The sequence below is a fragment of the Mustela putorius genome, unplaced genomic scaffold (genome assembly GCF_011764305.1).
Source record: "Mustela putorius furo isolate JIRA1106 unplaced genomic scaffold, ASM1176430v1.1 tig00000430_pilon_pilon_pilon, whole genome shotgun sequence".
Classification (NCBI taxonomy): domain Eukaryota; kingdom Metazoa; phylum Chordata; class Mammalia; order Carnivora; family Mustelidae; genus Mustela; species Mustela putorius.
Window position 1 is genome coordinate 16,736,248 of NW_025421377.1, and position 6,000 is coordinate 16,742,247.

A 6,000-nucleotide genomic window follows, 5' to 3' on the forward strand; every position below is an offset into this window, starting at 1 on the left:
TTTTCTTTTAACTCTTTTTATCTTTATGGCAATGGTCTCACTCTTTTTTTGTTGTTGTTGTTAAAAGATTTTATTTATTTATTTGACAGAGAGAGGTCACAAGTAGGCAGAGAGGCAGGCAGAGAGAGAGAGGAGGAAGCAGGCTCCCCACTGAGCAGAGAGCCCGATGCGGGACTCGATCCCAGGGCCCTGAAATCATGACCTGAGCTGAAGGCAACAGCTTAACCCACTGAGCCACCCAGGCGCCCCAATGGTCTCACTCTTGTCTTATATTCTTTTCTCAAGCCCAGTGAGTATCCTTATGATTATTGCTTTAAATTCCTCATCAGACATGTCATTTATATCTGTTTCACTTAGATCTCTTCCTGTGGTCTTATCTTGTTCTTTCATTTGGGATAAATTCCTTCATCTTGGCATTTTGTCTAAGTCTCTGCCTTCATCTCTGTTTTGGAAACAGTTATGCCTCTTGCTCCTGAAAGTAATGGCCTTATGAAGATGAAGTCATACAGTGCCCAGGGCTGGTGCCTCAGTGAATGATTCTGGTGTACTATGTGCTCTCTGCTCTTGTATTTGGCTGCTCTGCAGAGGCTCTCTTTGCCTGCTCCAGACAGTGTTTTGTCTCTGGCCTGAATGTGGTGAGTTTTAACCAGGTGTGCACTGGTGTGCTTGGGAAATGAGATCTGACATCAACTCCACCAGAACTGAGACCCTGCAGAACTCTCTGGAGGGGAAATGTGGTGTGGGCAGGGATTTGTGTTGGTCTTCTGTGGGAAGGGCCCACTGCACTGGGACTAAGGCCAGTGTGACTGAGAAGGGCAGTCCCATCAGATTGCAGGGGTGTGAGGCTTGATATAAGCAAGTTAAGAAACCAGCATGGGTGTTGGACGTTTTCCTACATGTTGTTCTGTGTGTATGCTGAGGGGTGGGGGAAGAAATTGTCCCTATCCAGCTCCATTGTTCCTGGAGAGATGTATCCTTGAATGCTGCCTGTCAGCGAAGCCCTCCTAGAGTAACAAATAATCTCCCCTCCTTGGCCCAGGCATTTTCAGATCACTGTCACCATGTTATCTGTCCCCAGGTTGTTTGCCTGCCTTTGTTTAAGGAGCAGTGTAATGCCCTCCTGACTATATCCTAGCCAAGTCTGCTGACCTTTAAAATGCCACTGATTGCAGGAACTCACAAAATCCAACCCCTCTTGTCCAAGCTTATGGTTTTGGGGAAACATTCTCCTTGTGCATTCCCCTGTGTGCTCCTCTTTCTTGCCCTTTCTTGAGACTATATCTCCCTTGCTTCCACAGCACCAGTGATCCATTTCTCTCCCAAACCACATCTATGCACTTCCTACCTTCTTCCATGTTGTCTCTTCTCTCCCTTTAGTCCTAGAACTTGTTCTGTCAGTCTTCAGGTTCATTTCTGGACCGTTTAGGATGGTTTGATAGTTATCAAGTTGTGTTCATGGGAAGAGGAGCTCCTAGGGTCCTCCAGTTCCACTGCAATCTTTTTCCCCCCATAATTAATGGGTAAAAATCAGAAATTAATGTTCAATAAGAAGTGTTAAATACTTCTGTATAATAATGCAACACCATGGAACCATTTAAATGTTTGGAAGAATATATGCATACTTAAAAAAAGAACTCTAAAATATCAGATTATAAAGGCACAGTATAAAGCTTTTTTTTTTTTTTAATTTGGAAAGCTATGTATCATTAGTGACATCTGTATGACTGGTGGGATAATTTGGATTCATTTTCCACTTTTATTTTTGCATTTTCTATAACTGGCATTTATTACTTACATAACCATGGAAACATAGAAGTAAAAAATATCCCAGAAGAAATACACATACATATAACACACAGATGCACAATTAGGAAAACAAAAATAAGAGAAAGAGAAAAGGAAAGAGAAGAGTTGAGATATAGTCATAATGAAGAACTTTATGTTACCTCAAATTAGTAAATAAAATTCTTTCAGATAGCTACTGCCCCTATTCTGAAAAGAGCTGGAGGACATAATCATTTCTGTGGTATGTCCATAACATTTCCAAGTATTCTGACAATGTTGAGAGGCATAATTTCTGTTGTGTACCTCATGTCCAATGCACTTCCTGCTGGAATCTCCACCACCCCTACTTAGTTGATGGCAGTTCCGTTCTTGTTTCTTTCCATAATGGTTTACCTCATAATTGGTAATGTCCCTCTTCCTCTGCTATAATAATTATAGGCTTCACATGGCTAATTTTATTAACCTTTTGAAATGAGAGGAAGATTGTAACACAGAATCACCAAATATTGATATTTGACTTCAGTGTTATAAAATCTGATAGCCTGAAATATCACTGCAAATTTCTCCGAAGCAAGTCTTTTTATAAAATTCTTTCCTGGTATCAGTTTTCCTGGCTGTCTCTTTTATAGTTTTCATCTTTCCCTTCTTCAAGGACATAAATTCCCATCTTTTCAATTAAATAGAAGATTTGCACGTTCATTTTCTACAGTAACCTTATGCCCAAAGATTCTCAACAAATATAACTGAGAAAAAAAAAAAAATCAGAGAGAGATTTCTGTAGTCCCACTGGCTCAAAATAGAGCCAGCTTCTCAAACAACCCTTTTCTTTTCATGTCTCCTCCTTGTTTTATAAACTTTATAAAAATATGAGAGCTATATAGAAACAACAAATATATATCATTACTACATTTAAGCAATTAAAGGACATAAGGTATGAAAATAAAGGACATATAAGAAGATAACATATGAACATGTTCATAAAGATTCATAGTAAAACTAGTTGATTTCATTAAAAGTACTATGAGCATTTTTTTGTCTTTTAAATGAAAATGGATTTACCTGTCAGTACCCATGGCCTCTGAGAAAGAACATGACTCAACAAGGGACCTGTAAGCATGAACATAAATCATCAATTGAAATAGTTGTTTAGAACCTACCGATAATTTTTATTATTAAGCTGAAATTTTTAGTAAATGGAAGTCAATAAAAATATGAAAATGGGTGTATTATTTTATAAATATTTATTTAAAATATTAAGCAAATAATTTTAATGTTTTCCAGAGAACAAAAATTCTACATAAATATATATAAATTTTCTTTTTCTTCATTTATACAAAATATAGTCCCAATATTGTTGTATCCTAGAATCAGATTCTCTTCCATGTTTACAAACAATTAAAAAAAAAAAACCCAAAAGGCAAAGTAGAAATGCACATTCAATATTTTAAAAAAACACCTCCAAGTTCTTGTTCATGAGCACGTGTATGAAGCCTTCCTGCAGACTTACACAGTGGACTCGTCTGAGCACACCATCCTCCCATTGGGAGATGAATGGACGTGAACATTAGCAACTTGAAAATGTGTCAGAGTCCCAATATGCAAACTTTTAAACACTGCATTGTCTCTTAAGGTTCTGCCTATGAAAGTTATTTTACTATAAATGAATTTTTGTAGACATTTCATTTTGAAGTAATTATAGATTCACAAGACATTGCAAAGATATTTACAAAGAAGTTCCGTCAATCCTTCCCTATATTCCTTAATCTTCCCTATGTTAATATAACACACTTGTAACGCAATATGACAATGAAGAAATTGACATTGGCACAATTTATAGGACATATTCATATTTCAACAGGTATAAATGCACTTGTGTGTGTGTGTATGTGTGTGCAGTTTACAATTGTACCATCACCAAAATATCCCCTCATGTTCACCCATTACAGCTGCATATAACCCTCCACCTCTAGCCCTTGGAAACCACTAATAAATTACTTTCCATTTATAGTTTTATGTTATTTCACAATGTTACAGAAGAAGAATGATGTAGTATGTACCCATTTATGATTGACTTTTTTTCATTTAACATAATTTCCTTGAAGTTCATCATCCAAATTTTATATATATATATGTCTTCCTTTTTATTGCTAAGTAATATTATATAGCATGAATGTACCACAATTTGTTTAACCATTCACTCACTGAAGGACATTTGGGTAGTTTCCAGCTTTGGGCTATTACAAATAAAGCTGCTAAGAACATTTGTGTATACAAATTCCTGTGTGTAAATAAGTGTCATATCTTTGGAGTAAATGCCCAAGAGTGCAATTTTGGGGCCATACGGTAAGTCAATTTTCACCGTTAATTTTTAAATATATGTGATTTATTACCACTCCAATTACAGCTCCAAGTTATCAGCAAAAACAACAAAACAACAGGATGAATCATATCCAATTGTACAATCCCTTTGCAAAGAAAATATTAGGATACACAAGAATGTTCCACATAAATATAAAACAGCCAGCAAAATAGCTAGTGGAAGGATGAATAAATAAAAAAAGAATACCTAAAAAAAAAAGAATACCTGAAGGAGAACATTTTTAAATCAAATTAATATCTTGATATATAAATCTATATTTCTATATTTAAACTTCAAGTATCTTAATAGTAGGTAACTAATTTTCTTAATGAAATAATAGCCACAAACTTTTACTTCCTTGATTTACTGAAAAAAATATATTCTTCAACATCATTCTCTCTTCTTAAAAAAATTATTTTAGACTCTTAATGCTTATACGCGAATGAGTAACTCATATCACTTCATCCCAAACTGACATTTCAAAAGATGAGTTCAAATACATTTGCAGAGATATTTTTTAGTTCATTCAAGCTGAGCAGTGCTTCTTATCTTTAGAAATGTCAGGCGGCTGGTCTGAAGAAAATGGAAACAGATCTCTTTTTTAACATCATTACATTGTGGGCATAGGCTTATGACTTGGTTTCTCCAACCACACTGTTGGAAAAATATCATATTTATTTATGTACAAAGGTTTTTCTTTTCCAGAAGAAAGAAAGAAAAAGAAAGACAGAAATAAAGAAAGAGAAGAAAAAGAAAAGAAAAGAGCATGTGAAAAGTAAAAATCAGTCATCTTAATTAATTTGCATTGGAAGTTTTACCTGAAGTCCCTTTTTATGTTCTTCTGTTCTGGATGTTCTAATCACATTAAGTGAGTTAAAACTTTTATTATCATCCAGTAATGCAGTACTATGAAAATCCAAGAACTGTATAATGTAGACCAAAAAAAGGATTTTTAAAACTTAAATTTGACATTAAAAATATTTTTAAATTGCAAAAAGCCACACATAATATTCATGTACCCTTAACTCCACCGAAATATTTACAGTATCCTTAATTTCTTAAAATCATTAAAAATGCTGATGAACTCGTGCATTGCTTAAATATAGTAGATTGAGCAGTGCCTGAGTAGCCCAGTCAGTTGAGCATGACTCTTGAATTTGGCTCAGGTCTTGATCTCAGGGTCATGAGTTCAAGCCCTGCATTGGGCTCCACACTGGCTGTAGAGCCTACTGAAAAAGGGAAAAACAAAAACCACAAAAAACCCTAGAATGAACACATGATCCTCTATCGATTGCCTCTGAAACTCAACTAAAATTACTAATGAAGGGATTTTTAAAATTACTAATAAAGGGATCTAACACAAAGTCATAAGGAGCAAAAGAACAGAAAAGGAGAGAACAGAAAAATATGTTGGAAGATGGACTATAATTGAATGAGTGATACATAATCTAAGAGTCCCAAGAAAATTGAAGCTTAATCAACAGTGGGGAAAAACTAATAAGCATCCCAATATGTCCTTTCAGTATTTTATTTTAGTTGATATATAGTGTTAAATTAATTTCAGGTATTTAATATTGTGATTCAACAATTCTGTGCATCACCCAGTGCTTGTTAGAACAAGTGAGCTCCTTAATGCCCATCACCTGTTTAACCCATCTTCCCACCCACCTTTCCTCTGGGAATCATCAGTGTGTTCTCAACAGTTAAGAGTCTGTTTCTTGGGGCGCCTGGGTGGCTCAGTGGGTTAAAGCCTCTGCCTTCAGCTCAGGTCATGATCCCAGGGTCCTGGGATCGAGCCCCGCATCGGGCTCTCTGCTCCGCAGCGAAGCCTGCTTCCCTTCCTCTCTCTCTCTCTG